This window comes from Hyperolius riggenbachi, chromosome 3 (assembly GCF_040937935.1).
Source record: "Hyperolius riggenbachi isolate aHypRig1 chromosome 3, aHypRig1.pri, whole genome shotgun sequence".
NCBI lineage: Eukaryota > Metazoa > Chordata > Amphibia > Anura > Hyperoliidae > Hyperolius > Hyperolius riggenbachi.
This window is the reverse complement of record NC_090648.1, coordinates 164874446-164895134: the sequence shown is the minus strand read 5'-3', so window position 1 is coordinate 164895134 and position 20689 is coordinate 164874446. Positions and strand designations below refer to the sequence as shown.

The 20689-nt window shown below is 42.2% G+C and overlaps 1 long non-coding RNA gene across 3 annotated transcripts in view; it reads right to left on the bottom strand.

The window, feature by feature from the left end:
• Positions 1–1338: 1338 nt before the first annotated feature.
• The window catches only part of LOC137563117 (uncharacterized), a 90331-nt gene continuing 70980 nt past the window's right edge, over positions 1339–20689 (bottom strand). For all 3 annotated transcript variants that reach the window (XR_011030261.1, XR_011030260.1, XR_011030262.1), the window contains exon 4: positions 1339–2082. This is a non-coding gene — a long non-coding RNA (uncharacterized lncRNA). The remainder of the gene's footprint in view (positions 2083–20689) is intronic.

The following is a 20689-nucleotide window of genomic DNA, read 5'->3' as shown; positions in this document are numbered from 1 at the left end:
CCAGGCAGCGCACGGGGTCTCGGGGGGGGGGGCCTGTATTGCGGCGGGTAGTGGCGGATTGGCAGCGAGCAGCGGCAATCAGGCAGTGCGTGTCTAAAAAAAATTCTTCAAATCGGCCCAGCGGGGCCTGAGCGGTGACCTCCGGCGTATCTGAACGAGCCTAGCTCGTCCAGAATGCCAGGGAGGTTAATTTGGGCGCATATCGTTACTGCAGTCTGCTGTGGAAGTAACTGAACTCTGGTGTCCAGAATTAGTGGCAGTAGCAGCATTATTTTGTGTCTGGTGCATTGGTAATGTGTTATGGAGTACTGCCACTATGTAGTCAAACTCCTTTTAGCAGTAGTAGCTGGTGCTGGAGCTATTTAGTGGCGGGGAGAGAAAGAATAGCATTGATAGCTACTGGTAAGTTAGGTGTTAGAGGTGTGTGTGTGTGTGTGGGGGGGGGGGGGGGGTAGGCACGTTTAGGGGGGGATTACAGCTGCCCAGAATCACCACTCAGACCAGGGCTGTTGCTATGTCTGGAGACAGCCACAAGTGGAGACATCAAAATATGTGCAGGATGCAGCTCACAGCACTGTCCCCTTTCTTTCCCTGCTACAGTTGACTTTGGATGGAGCAGCAGCATGTGTACAGAGCATGGAGCAGCAGTGTGCACAGTGCATGGAGCAGCAGCGTGTGTACAGAGCATGGAGCAGCAGTGTGTACAGAGCATGGAGCAGCAGCGTGTGTACACAGCATGGAGCAGCTCTGGGGAACTTAACAGAGTCAGTTATGAGCACAGCCCTATGCCCCCTGCTGTGTGAATGCTTCACTTTCTCCTTCATTACCAATGTCGGCTGTCCTCATTGTTAACAGTATCAGTAACTGCTGCTGATTGATTCCGTTGTCGATCGGGAGAAGATTGTAAATGTCGCAAATAATCATCAGATCCTGTCAGTCGGAAGGGAAATTACATTGTGTGTATCCAGGATGATGTCCTACCATATTATTATACTGTATTGTGCATGGCTGAGGGAGAGCTTTCAGGAATTTCCCCCTTTTAAATTCCTGGATTTGCCAGGGAAAGGGGGGGGGGGGGGGGAGGGTTCAGCACAGGTAAAAGAGGGGTAATATAAGAGTTAGGTGTTTGGGTAAGTGATAGTAGAATGTCGGTTAAGTTACTGATAGTCTACTAACTGTAAAAGGAGATAGTAGAATATAGGGAAATTTATTGATACTCTACTATCTCTTACATGTTGTGCCCATTTTAATATGCGCTGCTTTTTAAATGTAAGCGTTTATAAAACCTCTTCAAAAACATTGTGCTTAATTAGAAACCAAGCATTGTATTTTTCTGGAACATAAGAAATATTTAATAAAAAGATAGCTGCCGAAATAAATAAGGATCCAAAAGTCCAATTGACTTTTTTCTTGCCGTACATCCCCATTTCACCCACTGCCGTCTCCCAGTGATAAACCAAATTGTGATCACATTGCTTTTGCCTTGGAAATTGTCTGGGAAGGTTGCATCGAATAGGTCATTTTTTTTCTCTTGAGGTTAAAGACCCAGAGCCATTAAGATCTTCGAACCTTTTTTTCCTTGTCTGCCTCCATTTCCTCGTGTTTAAGAAAAGGTTTTTTTCTTCCTCTAGCAGAAGGGAATGCAATCCCTTCCATCTCCATGTAGGTCAAACCCTGCAAGTATTGTTGTCAAGGTATCACCTGAAGTGTGTACATAATCAATCCCTTGATCAATTTGATGGAGAACTTCTCTCTAATGTTTTCTGCAGCATGCTTTACCTCCTCTTACTGTATATCAGTAATTCTTGCTCTCTTCATGCTTTTATTTGTAGCACTTACATTCCAAATTTATGATGGAGTAGTCCAAAGTGCCTGCTGCTCCTGCTTCTAGGGCTACTTAACAACCTACTCAAGCATCAGCCACTGAAAGAGACATCTGACAGTAAATGGAAGGGAAAGAGCTCTGACATCTTCTTTTCTTTTTACTCGGTTAGAGATGGTGCACTTCTCAAATTGTATTTTCCATTTTTGCCTTGTTTTCCCCTCACTGATGTAGCTACGGTTTTGGGAAAGTAACTTTGGCTGTGGGTTTGAAAATGGCAAATAATTAAATAGAAGTGTACACACCACATACATTAAAATAAACATAAACAACAGGCGTCTCATGTACAGAGGATCGCGGCATTGTGTATCGTGTTTACCAAGCTAAAGCAAATTTATTATGAAACTCATAGATCATTTTATGGAAAAAATGTATTAGCTATATAACATTTACATTTGAAATTTTAAGGACAGCGTTAATCTTCTGTTATAGAGTGTGTATTATATTATTGATAGGGGTGTGTGAAATGTTACTGTAGAGCTTGTTTTTCCTGCAAAAGGAGTTTTTTTTTTTTTACTTCAAAAGAAATTTCAAAAGAAATTTTATTGTTTTATACAAAAAAGTGACCGCTTAAAAAGTGGGTTCTGATAATGATACATTATGAAATTGTAAACAATGGATAATTTTACAAGCACAAAACTACAACCATGTCTCTTAAGGCCCGTACACACACACTAGATTTAACTGGGTAACGACCGCCTCTGTCGAAAATCCAGGTGGTGTACAGCTGCCCCCGAACTTGGCAGATCACCTCAACCAAGAGCATTGTTCTCCCCACTCATACAGCTCCTGTATGACGTCAACCCCACGTCGCTCCATTGGCCCTCAGTCCCCCTGCATAGCATAAGGAAATATTGCTAGCCTGCATTTTAGCAATGCATCTGTATAGCCTCGGCCCTTCAATGTAGACTGAGGGATAGGGATCCAATCCCCACTGGGCTAAAAGACATTAACAAAATAACATAATAAGTTGTATTGGGTTTGAGTCCAAGCACTCTATAGAATCAGTGCTGGTGATAATATTTAGGATTATTATCATTAAAGTAATACCAATACCCATACCAACAAATGTAGCCTAGTGTAATTCACTTAAACCCCATGAGATAGTGCACTGTCCCTCCAGGACAGCCACATTTTTGTAAACTGTGGCATGGTATCACCGTTTTTATGTATAAGTTGGTTTATTTTGTCTATTACATGGGAGGCATGGAGATCATTTTTGAGCCTTTGAGCTTTTACTGTATATATGTCTTAGTTGTAGTTATCATAAATAGTATGAGCTTGTGAGCTCTAAAGTTGATCCCATCCAGCTAATGCCTGAGTAAAAATATTTTTGGGTCCCGCAGTATGCAGAAGTGTATTACAAACGATATGAGTTTTTCCATTTTGGTCCATAATCTTGCTACTATCTGACAAGTCTGCTTTTTTTTACATTTTAAAGCCCTAGTGTCATGGTCTTACCTTACGCCGGGTCCAGCAGTGACTTTTCTGCTTCCGGGAGTCAGTTGGAACAGCCTCCCTCCTCCAGTGGCATACCCGTGGCTGTGCACGAATGCGCACGCTAAGGCAGTCTCAGGTGGGCGCATGCGGCCATCCACCGCACTTATGCTCTACGCCGTTAGCACTAGCCAATCAGGGCAGTGCTAGGTTTAAAAGGCCAGAGTGACCTATTCGGCACTACCTTGTTTGAAGCTGGGCATTATGGGAACTGTAGTTCTAATTGTGTGGGTGGGTTCTGGATGTATGGAGGGTTATTTAAAGAATTATTTAAAGAGCTGCCTCACCAGAGTTCTTCGCCAGTGATAATGTTGGCTGCCTTGTTCTACTTTGCTGGGTGTGATATTATCCTTGTGGACTTCAGTGTACGAACTTGCTTGTTTATGGACTCTGATATTGGACCGACCTTGGAACTGTTTTTGACCTGAGATTGCCTCATCCCTTTGGTACCGTTATAGTTTGATCTTCCGTGTATGACCCCTGGATTGTTATTGGATAGCCTACACCTCTGAGATTCGGTACTGCGCTGTTCTGATTCACCTGTTGCTGCCTCAGACTGTTTGACATTTCACTCATTCCTTTCTAGTGTGGTTTTGCTGGTTCCTCTGTCTTGCTCCTTTCAGTTCCTATACCTTGTGCATATCAAGGATTGGGTGTAACCAAGGTGTTGGGACAACACACTTGTCATCCATCAGCTGACCGGGGATGCACCACACAAGGTTAAGACTGCGGAGGAGATTGGGGCATAGGAACTGAAATAAGGCAGTGGATCTAGCAGGCCACAGACCTAGTTTACCCTACCTGATTATTCATTAATAGCAGAGGTGAAAAGGGGATTTTGCCATTACTCACACAATTTCATGTTTGATGCAGGTGTTTCAGAGTGGGGGACATTTATCAAGAGTGTCTGAGACAAAATATTGGTAGATATTTAGAAGAACTGTTTCAGACATCTTAAAGAGACTCTGCAACAAAAAAAGTTCCCCTCTGGGTACTCACCTCGGGAGGGGGAAGCCTTAGGGTCCCAATGAGGCTTCCCCCTCCCCTGTAGCTGCAGGCAATCCAGTGCTGGCTCCCCCGAAGCTCAACAAGCCTGACAAGGCTTGCTATATTTACCTTCCCTGGCTCCAGCGGGGGCGCTGTTGCGGCTTTCAGCACGGAGATAGGCAAAAATAGCCAATCTCTGTCGGGTCTGCTCTACTACGCAGGCGCAGGAGACTTGCGCCTGCGCAGTAGAGCGGCCCAACAGCGATCGACTATTTCCACCTATCTCCGAGCGGAATGCCGATACTGTGCCTGCGCTGGAGCAAGGAAGGTAAATATTTACATCCCCGCCGTTCCCCGAGCTTTTTTGCTGCCACCGTGGGACACAGGAGGATGGGGAAGCCTCGATCGGATCTGGAGGCTTCCCCCACCCGAGGAGAGTACCCCCCAGGGGGAGCTTTTCTTCGTTACAGGTTTTCTTTAAGAAATCACTAAATAGTGCAGTTTCCTTCTTAAACTGCTCTACAATAGGAGGAATTAGGAAGGTTTCGCAGACAGTGCAGTGTGTGAGGGAAATTGCTGTTGCTGAGGTAATTAATGCATCTTCTTTATTGATACAGAAAAGAAAAGTTATAAATAACATAAATATATTATTTACAGTTGATTATTTTAAAAAGATATAATGTGAAAAAAAGATTTATGGCTTTCATTTGCTGAAATTAGCAACAAGAAAAAAAAAAGAAAGAAGCAGGGAGAACTGTTGCTAAGCAGGGGCAGACTATGCTGTATTGTTGCTGAGATAGTTACCAGAATTCAGCGAGATCCAGCTCTGACCTCATCCTCAGCCAGTCCCCAGCCAGCATCTTCCAGGACAGCACTGGCACCTGTTGAGTCCGCTTCTTGGGAAATCATGTGCCCCGCATGACTATGCCTGTTGGAGTGACGGTTGCGTGGCTACAGCCCTGGCATAAAAGCCAGAGCTATTTAAACTCTGGCAAAAATAAAGCTCAGTGCTGTTTGCTCCCACAACTCCAGTGTGCTTGTAATGCTCTCACCTACATAAGCTTGCTACATCTTCCTTGTTAATCTGCCAATCCAGTCTGTCAGTCATTTACCCTGTCCTGCCTGCTGTGCCTGCTGGACAATTCGTCCTGTTTCTCCTGTCGGTTTGGACCCCAGCCTTGTTCCAGCTACCTTGTTTTGTTAGTTAGTCTTGTTAACTTTCCCAGCTGGTTAGTCTAGTTGCCCTATCTGGCCTGTCAAGTCCGGTTACCTTGTCCATACTTGTTAGCCTTTACTCTGTCTGGGAAAAGGGAAATTACCATATTCACGCATTACTACTCAGAAGACACATGGAACCCTTACCATGAATGTTATTTCACGTAACTTGTGAGAATTACGCAAAGTCAAGATTACCCACAAAATAATAAAAATAATCAGAATCACAACTGCGAAAATTACAGAAACATTTACCAAAGCAATATTATCCATTACGATCAACATTAGTGTAACCTGCCCTTTCCTCACCACCTGCAGAGGAGGTTCATCCCAATATCTTGCTTAGGGCATCAAAAGGGTAGAATCACCCTATTTGCATACCTTCTGTGTATTGGCTCCCTACACATATCAGTGATACCATTTATGTAATGACTGGATGCTTGAGTTTATGTGCTTGGTGTCTTTTTGTGTTATCCAATAAAACATTTGTTTTAACTTTTAACATGTTGTATTATTAGGCATGGCATAGGATGTAAAGAGATCAACAGCAAGGAAGCAATAATCACTCATGCATATAGCTAGCTATACATTTTGGCTTATCCAAAATCCCACATGACCAACTTAATATGATTTTTTTTTGTTACCGTCCATAACCATTAGCTACCTTCATCGAAACCATATGTCTACCCATGATGAGAAATGTATTTAAAGCACCGATTAGTGTGTTCCACTATCGCTTGAAGATTTTAAGAGTAACATTGAGGTTAATTCACAAAGATTACTTATTTTTCACCTTAAAGCCAAAAAAATCAAATTCCATTTAACCACTGCTCTGTGTTTTTTTATGTAGTCTACATGCAGTCTGCATTGCATGCATATCAATGTAACCATAAATGTTTCTGCTGTAATAAATCTTATCTCAGTCAGTCTGGCTCCTTTCTGGTACATTGACGAGGAGAAGGAAGCTGGTTATCTCCCCTCCCACATTCCTGCACCTCACTGATTGGCTGAGGGCAGTTCAGTGTGACATGAGGCTGAGAAAGGAAAATACACATTACCCCTCTGCAGAAGCTGCTGAAATACGATCTATGCTGTGTTTACAAAGCAACAAAGCAAGCTAGATATGAAAGTGCAGTTTCTAGGAGGAAAAAAAAAGAGTAAGGGAGGAAATTACATCAGGGATGGCTTACTCTGAGGCAGGGGCCTGTGGCCTAGTGGATGTCAAGGGGCCCACCTGCCACCTTCTCCTACCTCTCTTTACTTCAGTCTACCAAAACAACTACAAGGGGTTGCCAAATCTACCACCTTGCCTAGGGCCTCATTACATCTAAATGCACCTCTGGTCCGAGGCTGTAAAGATGTAAAATGCCTGGGACAAATTTCTCTTTATTTGCTATATAAAATTCAATGAAATCAAAATATGGACAGTACAATACATATGTAAGTAGGACAAGTATTTATCTACTTATATATGTGTTTTTATCCTGGAATAGTATGACTGTCCCTGCTGCTTTAACTGTAAGGAGAGATAATGAATGAGATAAATAAATAAGGACATATAATTAATGCTAAAAAAGTAGAGATAAATCATGAGTCAAGTTAGATAAGGAGACATAAATCATGAGTTAAGTCATGAGAGAGAGAGAGGTGCATTGTGAGTTAATAAGTAAGGTGAGATCATTCAACAGAAAAGCCTCGTGGATCAGCCCTAATTACTCTTGGTCGGTGCAACCAAATATGCAAGCAGGAACATCAGAATTTTGGGGTGCTCTGTACTACAAGAAGTTCTGATTCCATCTTGCAAACTAGTACAACTTTCTATTAAGCTATCTGTCAGCTTCTTTACTGACATTAAATTACAAAACAATTAGTCCAGTATTGAGCTTTGTTAATTAAAGAGGAATTTGCACAGATCAATGATGTTCCATTTTAAATCTCAGAACATGAAATCACAACAACTTTTTCTGCTTAAGAGAAAATAAAAAAAACAAACTGTCCAAGGCCAACCAGCCAGCAGCAAAATTAGCAAAGTACATAAAGAATCATTTACACCCTTAGTGGGGTGTTGAGAAATTATACAGTTTTTACCATTACAGAAAAAAAGTTAAAATATGCACAAAGGCAATTATAATAAAATACCTCCCATATACATAGCAATACTATGCAGGGGCATCTTAACAGAAGGAGAAGTTCAAAAAGCTATATCTAGCCAGGTACAAAACTAGAAATAAAACAATATGACACCAACAATGCACCTTATGTTGTAACTGCTGTGAGCACCATAGAACAGTTATGATCATAATGTTGGTTCAATAAAAAATTCCAGATCGGGAACTGGAAAATAAGTTCACATAGTCGTCAGTGGCATATAATGATGCATATGAGGTTGATATAAAGATGTCATAAAAGTTTACAAATTGTTGGAAATTGACGTTATATAATTAATTCAGCAGGATATCTCCTTTTATAGACTAACAGTATATACACTTTTCCGATTAGCTCATGTGTAAATCTAATATCTAATGTGAGTTCAGGCTATATAGTCAAGGATCTGGTATGATGTGTATATACACGAGATCCATATTTATGTCCATCATGGAGCCTTTTTCTGTACACCTGGTTACAGGCACAATGTTAGAACTTGCTAAAACCAAGCAGCAAATAGTTTTAATGCATGGCTGGAACAGGGCCGTCGCTTCCATAGAGGCAAAGGGGGAAATTGCCCCAGGGGTTCTAGGGGGCCCCAGGGTGTTTCCTCCGCACCCCCCTCCAGCTATGGTGAGCCATGGGAACGGGGCTAATTTGCACTACTTGTTGCCAGGGCGGGATAGGATGGGGCCTGGCAGCCAGCTTTGGGGCCCTGAGGGTGGATTTCATGGGGGGGGGGTGTAAGTAGGGCCTCCAAGTTACTTTTTCCCCAGGGAACGATAGTAGCTAGCCCTGTCCGGGGCTGGAAATACACTTAGTGCTGTAACACTGTTATGTAAACAGTCATGTGAGCCATTGCCTCCTCCCCAGGTGGGTGCTGCTGAATCCACTTGAAGACCAATTATTCCTACAGTAGATGTGTAAAAGAAACGTCCATGGCTGCTGCAACAGAATGGGGACTTGTTACTGAAAGACTGCTACTAAAAGACCTGAATCTGATCAGAGAGATATCGATTTCTACCACACACAGTATATTAGTACATCAATTTGGCATGAAATCTTTTGAAAATTGATCTGATCACTCTGTCAGTGCTCAATACAGTGCTACTCTATGGGTTACCAATCTACTGCTGTTCCTGCCCCGACCCTAATCTAATGAGATTTTCCATCCTGTCCAATCTATAGTTTTGATCGATTTTGGGCTAGAATAAATCAAAACTATCGATCAGACAAAATGGAAAATGTATTGTTCAAACATGTTGTGCAAAAGATTCCCGGCAGATTCGGTCAGAGTAATCAAATCTTCCAGGAATTGCACAGTAAAACCAATGTGTGTATGGCCTACTTATGTCTCTATACATGTCAGCATCACCCATGGCATCATCAGGAGGCAACTTATTGAAGGAGAGTGTAGAAGAATGGAGCGGCCCAGGAGGACAGTGAGGGAGCCCATGGCCCACATGGGGCTGGAGGAAGCTCCAGGTAAGTACATATGCTTATATTTATAACATCTTAGGTACACTTTAAGACCTGGTACACACTTTTCACATATTCTCTTGAAGCAAGCTTTACAGATTGGTTTGGTCAGACATTACAGCAGGAGTGCAATACAGACATGCTGTTCAGCTCTGAGGTGATCACTGGGTACTGCTCTATGAAAAGGGGAGGAGGCAGACTCATTTGCAGCAACATCAGAAACAATGGACATCACGCAAGGATGATCTATTCGGGTTGATAGCCAGGGTTGTTGGGGCACACTTGTACACGTGTAAGTGAAATTCAACTCCAGACAAAATTCAGCATATATAGGGGGCAGCACGGTGGTGTAGTGGTTAGCGCTCTCGCCTTCTAGTGCTGGGTCCCTGGTTCCAATCCCAGCCAGGTCAACATCTGCAAGGAGTTTGTATGTTCTCCCTGTGTGTGTGTGAGTTTCCCCTGGGCACTCCGGTTTTCTTCCACATCCCAAAAACATACACATAAGTTAATTGGCTTCCCTCTAAATTGGCCCTACACTACAATACATACACTACACGATACATACATAGACATATGACTCTGGTAGGGATTAGATTGTGAGCCCCTTTTGAGGGACAGTTAGTGACAAGACAATATACTCTGAACAGCGCTGCGTAATATATCGGCGCTATATAAATACGTAAATAAATAAATAAATATATCATCAGCTTTCTCCGCCAGTCCAGGGACAAAATGTAACATTGTTTGGGTCAAACATGGATTCTGGCACTATAAATCCTATCCTACACAGCTTGATAAGACTAAATAGCAGTTTGCAAACCATCACTACTCTTCCCTTATACCATAATCACCGATATGAGGCAGTCAGAGATGAGACAGTCTTTGCATGAGAACAAAACTAATGTTTGCATTCTTAAAACAGAAGGTATTTGCGATAATTCAGGTTGGAGTTTGCATCAGATGTGCCCCTCGATGCATCACTGCTAAACCTGCAAATCATCCTTTGTTGTCCTTCTAAGCTAACCACACCTTCAGAACTGCTGGAATGCAATGATGTGCCAGCTTGTTAATTGTACAGAGCAGAGCCGGGACAAGGTCCTCCAGCACCCAAGGCTGAGACACCAAAGTGTGCCCCTCCATCCCTCCACCCCAGCCGTCACACACTGATTGCTCTTAGACTAAGAGGCACCCCAGGGTCCCCAACACCTTAATCTCTAGTTATCTGGCTTGTAATCACTTCCATGTATCTCCTTTTCTTATTTCTTTCTGTTTCAAACACAATTAGGAATGACAGCTGAATGAATTGTGCGCCCCCTCCTACACTGTGCCCTGAGGCTGGAGCCTCTCCAGCCTATGCCTCGGCCCTGGTACAGAGCCACCATAATCCAACATGCATACAGTCTGTTTCGGATAAGAGAAAGACCTGTCCACCTTCTCCTTTATAAATCAGAGACGCCCATATCTTATTCACTTTTCTGCAAGGCACTGTCCACTGTGTATTGACCTGAGGAAGCGGGCTAGTACATGTGAAACGTGTTGCCTATTTTGTATTTTTAATAAATACTTTTCCAGTACTACTGGTGTTTTTGTTGTCAGGAGAGGTAAGAGACTCTCATTCTTATTTTAACTATAGAAGTTAATATATATTTTTACATGTGGAAGCCTCCATCCTTATGAGTTCTCCTTTATAGTTATACTACATCAAACCTAAACAAAAAAAAAACAAAAACAAAAAAACAAAACAAATGTAAAAGCGATTTTTCTCCATAATTCCTCTACCTGGTCCATGCTTTCTGCAGTTACTGCTGCCACAGAGAGTACTGTGGTAGCCCCGCCTCTCACACCATGTGGCTGAACTCCTGTCTGCCTCCCCTCACCCACCTAACGCTGCTCTCTCTCCTGACAAGGTATTGAGTGGAAGTGCCTTGCCTTGAAGCATGCGCAATGGACAGAAATCATGGAATCCCCCCAAACAGAAAAGCTGTTTAGATGTGGCCTCTACTGTTTCTCAATTATATATTTCTGTGTTATAATGGACCTCATTATCCAAATGCACTTTCTACAGTGCATTTCCAGGATAATGTGTGCATAACATAGCAATTCTTCATGCTATGAAAAATAATGTGCAGGTTGTTATGAGCAGAGTGTGCATTGAGTTTTCTTTTTGCCTATGTTGTAGTCTGGGCATTACACAAGGCACATAGGGGGTTGAATCACTAAAGGAAATAACGCTAGCAACCTTCTGATACTTGTGCTATTAAATCAGCAGGCCTTAATGTTAGGTCCCTGCACGCTATGTGCACTAGTGGCAACGTGCCGTGTGTAAGTAAGCAATGGGCACTGCTTATAATAGCCGCGTGGTAGTGGTGTATTGCTTCCGCGATACTTCACTAGCGCAGCCGCTAATATTTTAATTAATTACACTGCCACTAGCATTGCATAGCGTGCACGGACCTAACATAAAGCGCGCTGATTTAGTAGTGCAAGTAACAAGAGGTTGCTCACTCTGGCCCATATGCAATTCACTTTTTCACCGGAGGTATCTCCAAGTTGACATTTTCACACCTTGTCATAAAATGCCTTTTAAGCTACCAGCAAACGAGAAAATTCTCAAAATAATTTTCATAGTACTTTTTCTTTTTAATTTTTGGTACTTTTTAGATTACAAAATACTGAAAAATTATTTTAAAAAGAAGTTGAAAAAATATCTCCTAGCAGAAAATTTAGGTGAAAAAGTGAATTGCCTCTGTTTCCTTTAATGAGTCGACCCAATAGGCCCTTGTTCAATACGCTTTTTTCCCTAAGAGATCATTTTCAATCTTCTGGCTTTTCAGCGCTCTGCAATTGAAAAAATACCAAAAAGTAGGTATAAAAGGTACTGTGAAAATTATTCAGGGTGTTTTCTTGATTGCTGGTGGCTTAAAGGGCATTTTATTGATAAGGTGTGGAAATATTACCTAGGAGAAAACTTAGGAGAAAGAGCAGGGGCATAGCAATAGCCATAGCAGTCACAGCAGCCAACCACTGGGGCCGTGAAGTATAGAGGGCCAAGGAGGAACTTAATGTATACACCATTAACTTTATTTTGTTTCTCGACCCTCTCTGACTTTGTCGCAGTGCCCATATACTATGTGCAGTGTTGATTGCATGAGAATGTAAATTGCCCAATTAACTCATATCCATAGGGTAGTGGCAGGTAGCATTGCTTAAGAGTGACTCCATCTGATGGCCCTATGACAGTTTTGGTATGGGGTGCTATGATCTCCAGCTACGCTACTGAGAAAGAGTAAATTGAATCGGGGACATAATGTGAATTTAGTCCCTACATCTCAATGAGGAAGCATTACTTAAAAAAAAGGAAATCTCTGAACAGTACATGAAATATGAAAATGTAACGGCCGCTTTAACTGCGCCGAACAGCTCTGTGCATAATGCTATTAAATGAGCCCAATTATATTAAAATGAGGGGATTAGGCTCTTGTGTTGCGATGCGCTGATTATGCAGTATTTTGTACATTATTTCCTTTATCCTTGTTTCATGCAAGGGGTTTGCATAATACAGCATTATTTGCATTTAGACATTTGCTTTTAGCCACCGTTGTAACCTGCCAATTCTGACTGTAACTATGCCTTTTCCTCTCCTCAAATTTACATTTCAAGCAATGCACTTTCTCCCCGGAGACAAATATTAGATCAAGTGTCTACACCCAATACAATCACGCTACAACAATGAACATTTTCAGAGGAACAGATCCTGTATCTTCCCCAAATCAATGCCTTTAAAAAATATGTCATTTTTTTTTCTTCTTCAACGAAAAAAAAAAAAAAAAGATTGATCACAATTGCATCACATTTCCCATAATGGCAAATCACACTTAATTTAACAGAGAACAGGGTACCTACATTACTTGTTACCATAGTGACAAAAATATGTAATGTTCTGCAAAATGCTTTCAATTGCTTTGAACTATAAAACCCAAAACAGCCACCCAATGGTAGAAAGGTGGAAAAAAAGGGTAATTTTGTGCCTCGCTGATTAAAATGTTATCCCCTTAGGCACCTCACACTCAGCAGTGGCAGCAGCAGGTCAGCCACAATCTGGTGATGTAATTCTAGCTAACAGATTTGTCTGGATACCTTCCACCTGTGACTCTTCGACTTAATTCCTGCTATTTTATTGTGCAAATCTAATACCAGCATTGCGCACCTCGGGCACCTCGTGGATTAAGAGCACTCTGCATTGCTGTAAGCTGCGTCCCCAATGCCTATTATGAAGGTTCTGATATCACAAGGTAGAAGTTACAAAAAGTTCTGCAAACCTCTGCACCGGAAATCCATAAATTTAGCCTGAATTACTTATGCAGGTAAAAACCTGTGCAATTATGTAAGAAATTCTTCATAGTCTTACAGAGTGGTTTTTACATTGCTGATTATTCTCTGTAGGCTAATGTAAGCCTTTAAAAAAAAGACACCTCTATCTATAATGTTATGCACACTTACTGTTTACTTTATGAATAAGTATTATTTTTACTTTAGTCTACCAGAAAAAAATTTACATAAGTTTTTATGCAGGCTGCACAGTCTGAAAGTTAGGTATTTCTTCTCATAGGGTTACTTACTTAAGCAACTTTAAATAGGCTTTGTTTGTAATTACAGTTTTCAAAATGCCCCAACATTGCATGAAATCTCCATTTGTGGCAATGATCCAGTACACGCAAGAGATGCTTTAGGGCTTCTCAACAGAGGGTGCCAGAGTGAATGCAGCATGTGGTCACCGCTAAAGCCGACCTGAACTCTAAACTTTCTCTCTGCTCAAAAAGATAAGCAACATCATAATAACTTTTAAAGAAAATTTTTTTTGTTACAGCTGATTCAAATCCTGCAATAAATCTGCAGTGTGTCTACCTCCTGCTTTCATGGAAGCAGTCACAGGGTTTACAAATTAGCTGCTCTGCTGAGGCAGCCAGGTGACACAACTGAGAGATCAACTTAGAGATTAGTCACAGATGAGGGGGAATTAGACAGGCTAAACTCTCTAAATACATACAGGGAACATTTCTCTCTGTTTTCCTTCCATCCAGTGCAAGAGTTCAGGTCCACTTTAAGGCCTCTTTTCCACAAGAGGCTAAACTGCCAGCTTGTCAGGCAGTTCAGCTTGCCGCCTGCCAGCGACAAACACCTACAGGCTGCAATTACATGCAGCCAAACGGCAGCATTTGTTAACACCTCATGTGTCTGGTTTGACACAAGGCGGCGTTACCCGGCAGCAAAACAAAATCTAATGTTGCACCCATCCACAGATGCAGCTTCATGGGGACGGGGCAACTGCCCACCACCCATGCTGAGTGCTAGCAAGCACCCACCCGGGCGGTGAACAGGAGCAGCTGACAAGTGGTGATTTCACTGCCTTCAGCTTCTAATGGAAAATTGGCCTCCCTAACAAGAAATAAATAAATGTAACTACCAGTACATGACTCCTCTGCACATGCATAACGATAGCATTTTTAGTCATACAAACACTTAGTTTAAAAATGCTGCCAAATGGTTGACATACTTCTGAATAAAGGTATACAGCACTGCTTGCACTTTTCCTGGCATCTAAAAACCTGTGTAAACTAGCACACACCCATTACTGTCTCGCTGTTGTGGGGTTGACTTACTAAAAACTCGATATACTGGAGATCATCCTGTATCCTGCAAAATTAGTGATTGACACATTTATAAAAAGTAGTTTCAAATATGTTTTGGATAGAATTATCGCTCATATAAAATGTGTTCTGCATTTGCCAGCCAATTAGGACTGATATCACCCATAAAAATATCAGAAAATGCTACTTTGTTTTATATAGAGGATACAGAATATATTAGCATATAAGCCGACCCGCATATAAGCCAAGGTACCCACTTCTCCCTTAGAAACCAGGAAAAAGTTATTGACTTGCGTATAAGCCCCCTTCCCAGTACAGAGGCGCCAGAAGAATAAAAGTACATACAATTTTTAAAAATTGCTGGGAGGAAGTGGTGGACTTGCCTCAGTTAAAGTAGACAGAATGGACTGTAATTAAATATTTATTTAATTACAGTCCATTGTGTCTACTTTAATGGAGGCGAGTCCACCACTTCCTCCCAGCAATTTTTAAAAATGTTATGCACTTTTATTCTTCTGGTGCCTCTGTTCACCTACCAGTATATTCAAGTCCACCCCAGGTGGAGGGGTGATCTACCCCCTTTTCTTCCTATCTACAGAGAGCGACTTCTTATTCCTGAGTGAGGACAGGTCTAATCTCCTCACCTGCCTATTGAGTGGTTACCTAGGCAGTAACCCATGTTTGTGAGTATTACCATCTCACTGTTTCATTTATTCAAAGGTTTTGACGTACTACACCATATTGGGCTCTCGATTTCTCTTCTACTTCCCTTCCCAGTATAGTCCCCTCCACAGTAGCCAGATGTGCCCCCAGTACAAGTAATTCCTTATCCCCATAGCCTGATGTGCCCCAAGGATGATACAGCTGTGTCTCAAGACTCCACTAGATGGCCTCATAGATATGAGACACAGTGATTGCTACACAGGAAAAACACCCGATCGTTGCGCTGCTGACATGTTGCTTGCATGCTCCACTCCACAAGACAGGGGACACAAGTAGTCTTGAGCAGCGCACTCTGCACAGCATGTTTAGGGGATGCGGGGCACAGACACAGTAGGGAGCCAGCCGGGAAGCAGGATCTCTAGTGCAAGATCCTTATGCACCTCAGCCAGTCCCAAACCTGCTCCACCATCTATTCTGCTCCACTGACTCACATATAAGCCGAGAGGATAACTTTTCAGCACATTTTTTGTGCTGAAAAATTAGGCTTATATACGAGTGTATTCGGTATTCCTTTATTTTACATCACTGTATCCTCTAATTAACCATATTCACATGAGCTTCAAATATCTTGCTGAAGTGTTCTCACCTTCTGCAGACTTTGGTTCTAAACAGCATCAATCTAAGTGAACTTGACCCCACACTAAAAAAAATTATCTTAAAAACAGTAAGGCCTGGGACCCACTAAAAAGCGTAATCGCTAGCAATTTGTGGTAGCGATTTGCAAACGATTTTGGGAGTGATTTCCCTGTTCCTATACAATACATTAGAATGGAAACACTCCCAAAATGCTGCATGTCCTGCTCTACTGGAATACAGTATGTCCCATCCATTTACATTAGTAGAGCATTTAGGGAAATCGCTAGCAATTGAAAGTGATCCCTAAACACTCAAAAAATGCTCTAGTGGGTTCCAGCCCTGAGGCATGAGGCAGGAACCATGCACATCAATGCGCAATATGATGCTGCAAGATGCAAGTTTTATATTCCTGCATGAGAAACCTACATTCAAGTGTGACCCATCCCATTGACTAACATTGGCTTTAAAGAGGAACTCCAGTGAAAATAGTGTAATAAAAAAGTGCTTCATTTTTACCATAATTATGTATAAATGATTTAGTCAGTGTTTGCTCATTGTAAAATCTTTCCTCTCCCAGATTCACATTCTGACATGTATTACATGGTGACATTTTTACTGTGGGCAGGTTATTTAGCTGTTTCTAGCTGTTCTGGCCTTGCAGACAGCTGTAAACAGCCATTTCCTGTCTGTGAACATTGTTACATTGTGGCAGTTTGCCCAGAGTACCGTACGGTACCAGAGCCTCTTGTGGGAGGGGTTTCAGCACAAAATCAGTCATACAGCGCCCCTGATGGTCTGTTTGTGAAAATCATTATATTTCTCATGTAAAAGGGGGTATCAGCTACTGATTGGGATAAAGTTAAATTCTTGGTCGGAGTTTCTCTTTAAGTTGAAATGTGATTTTGCAGGTGGTAAAGCACATGTGATTGTGACAAATGTGGTCTCTGCCTAATGTTGTACTGGAGCAGCTTTGCTGAGCTCGCCTTTGCTGCTGCTCCCCTCCACTTGCCATCTTGGTCCCCTTTGTGCCTCATCTACTCTCATTATGCACATATGCAAAGATATTGCCATGCATCAGGATGCTTAGTACTGCCAGATTGTCAGGCACTTCCATCTTCTCCAATCCAGTGGGTGGACACATTAGGTAGGAGAATGGCCAGGACCACAGTAACATAGGGGTAAGGAACAGAGTGTAACTGACCAGCACAGCAGCAGTGGCAGTTTGAAATTGAGTGAGTGGAGCAAATTAAAAAAAAGCATTTTTATCATCATAATTTCCTGTCTTTCAACACCAGTAACCTATTCTGGATTTGAATGAGCACTGAAAACAGTGCATGTTTCACTTAAACAGGAACTGTAATGTAAAAAAAATATTCATTTATGTAACGATTGTAGAATTTTCTCCGTGATCAGCGCACAAGACGTGCGCTGACACTACCGAAATCCTCCACAACCGTGTAATTTGAGGGAACCCAGCAAAAGGGGCAATGCACCTGTAGAGGGAAATTCCTGTCGACAGGTGGAGCTGTGGAGTGCAGAGGAACAGCTCCTCTGCCCTGCCACACACGCCAGACAGGAATTGTACGAAGGGAAGAAACGCAGGGCAAGATAGCCCTGAAAGAGAAAGATCAAAGCGACAGGGGGTATGTGCGTCCACCAAACTAGTCGCCACCCTGCGACGATGAACACACAACCAGGAAGACAAAGTGAGAAGGCAATCGCCAGATTGCTAACAGCGACACAAGACCGAATAAGCACAGATGAGGAATGTATGTATGTCCACCAATCTAGCCGCCAACCTGCGACGGTGGACACACAACAGAAGAAACCAAGTGAGAACGCAATCACAAGAGAAGTGATTGCGGAAGAGAATGAGCACAGGGACAGATTGTATGTGTGTGCACCAAACTAGTCGCCAACCCGCAACGGTGCATACACAACCGCAGATATGAAGTAGGAACGCAATTGCGAGAGAGGCGATTGCCAGAGGTGACACAAGGCTACAGCAAGGCAGAGCACGAGAGTAGCAAAGGCACAGCAAATCATACAATGAGAAGATAAGGAAAATAACAAACGCTAGCTAAACGCGAACACCACACTCATTCGCAACAGTGCACACGTTTATGTGCGGACCCCGCGTGATAAGCACAACAGAGACAAGCACGTCTAACTAACCACCGACAGACAAACATGAAACAGAGGAAGCGAGCGCTTGCTTAACGGTAACCTCACCGAGCCTCCAGCAAGCGGTCGTAGCAGACAAGACAGACACACGAAAACAGGAATACGTAAGAGATACGATCCACTGCTCTTTCCGTCAGAGCGAGTGCGATCCAAGTAAGGCAACAACAGAACAGAGGGGCCTACCAGTAACAACCGCTGCTCTGGTTAGCACCCCACAGACAGACAGAACAGGCAATACAAATAATGCAATCCTAACTGCACTAGGGAAACTGCCTAGTGCAGTTCCGGCAATTACTCTAGGCTAATCTTCAAACAAAGAGCAAGGCTGACACTCCAGGCGAGTGTTACGCAGGAACTAACTCTTATGACCAGCAAAGGACTCTGGGAAACATGGTTCTTTATACTGCCAGTCATCAAAGGAGGCAAGTAGGAGATTTGCATAACGAGTGTATGCAAATTCCTCAGCAGCAGAACAGACCAGAAACTTGTAATGGAAAAACAGGTCTCTCCTGCAGAGACCTGCAGCCCACAGACTAGAGGAATGGTCAAACAGCTGTCTGCCAGTGCATCCAGCTGAGCGGATCATTACAATAGATTATTTAGTTAGTGTTTGCCCATTGTAAAATATTTCCTCTCCCTGATTTACATTCTGAAATTTATCACATGGTGGCAACATCATTAGTTCTGCTAGGTGATCTGTACTGAATGTTTATTTCCTGAGAGTTCTATGCACAGAGGGAGATATTGCCATTATTACCTACAATGCAAAGAGGTTTACAGACAGAAAACTGTAAGGACCATTGCCCTAACATCACACTGTGGGAGGGGTTTCCTCACAATATTAGCCATACAGACCACTCTATTTGAAAAAAGGTAAAGATTTCTTGTGGGAAATCAACCTACTGATTGAAATGAAGTTCAATCCTTGGTTAAAGTTCCTCTTTAAGTAATTTAAATACATTTTTGATAAATTATCTTAATACATATTAATGTTGTTATTGTTTTTGTATAGTTTCTCAGAAATATTTAATCTGATTAGATTAGTGTTGGCTCCAAAAACAGCTTGCTTTAGCAATTGGCTTTGTATTAATAAGAGATGCAAGGAAACTTGGTAGGCACTGCAATCCATGAGAATTCACGTATGGATTGTGGAGCTGCGTTATAAAGTCTTATAATGCAGCTTACCGCACTGTAATGCTAATCCTATGGGCCGTTCACAAGGCGACGTTAAAGTCACGTTGAAAACAGTTCTGTCATTTGATAAGTATGTTAGCGTGTTGTCACAGTGTCCATCTTACCTTACTGTCTATCTATAAGTATTTTTACTGTTGCAATTGAATGTGAATATCATTACCTTGGTGACAACCGTCTGTTATTATCTTGCTGTTTCCTTGAATAAAAATAAATTTTTCAAAAAAAAAATATGTTGCATTGTGGTAACTCGCTGTTTGCAGTGCGTTACCTCTTAACGCAGACACGTTGCGACTTTAACGCCGCATTAAAACGCAACGTCCCACTGTGAATGCAACCTTAGAGATATGCTTGTGAGAGCAGATGTCAGTAAAAACAGTCCAGTTGGTAAAGAAGGGGACTTTTCCAAGTTGACAAAATTGCTTAACTATCTCGAAGGGTGAATACGTGAGCCATTATGAGCACCACCAAAATTAAATTTTGGGGTAATTATTCGTGTTTGACTTCAAATGTAGTCTATTTTTTAAAGTGCACTTGTGGGATTGGCTGTGTAGGTCAAACTTCGAGACCAATTTGAGCTAGATTGAACAAGCATCGAAGTGATATCAGATTGTACAAGGACTATCAAGCTGACCCTAATAAGAAAAAAAATTTCTCCCGAGCGGATCTGTCAGAAACAGTGTTATCAGTCTGCCGACAGACTGTACACACGTCCTCCTGTCGGCAGAACGTCCCGCCCAGTGGGAGGGTCTGACGAACCGTCCTTTGTTACAATAGTGCGTGTGTACGCACCTTTACACTGATGTGACAAGGTAACACTTGAGAAAGGCCTCTGGCCGAAACGTTGGGTTTTTTTAGTGGTTGTGGTACTTTAATAAATGTCTATTTGGACTTTGCTCTTACATAAGCTTGGAGGATCCAAGTGTGGACTGGTTGACACCCTGGTGGACTGACTTTGCAGTTTGAGCAGCAAGACCACACTGTTTGTGTTGTGCACTAAAGCCTACTCATTGCTCTGGACAAATGGCAGATTTAAGCTCAGTGTTAATTAATTATGAGAATGTATGTTACTGTATATCGTTGAGTATAAGTCAACCTTGTGCATAAGTCAACAACAATATTTGACCCTCTTAAGCTGCAATTTTGTTCTGACTCAAGTATA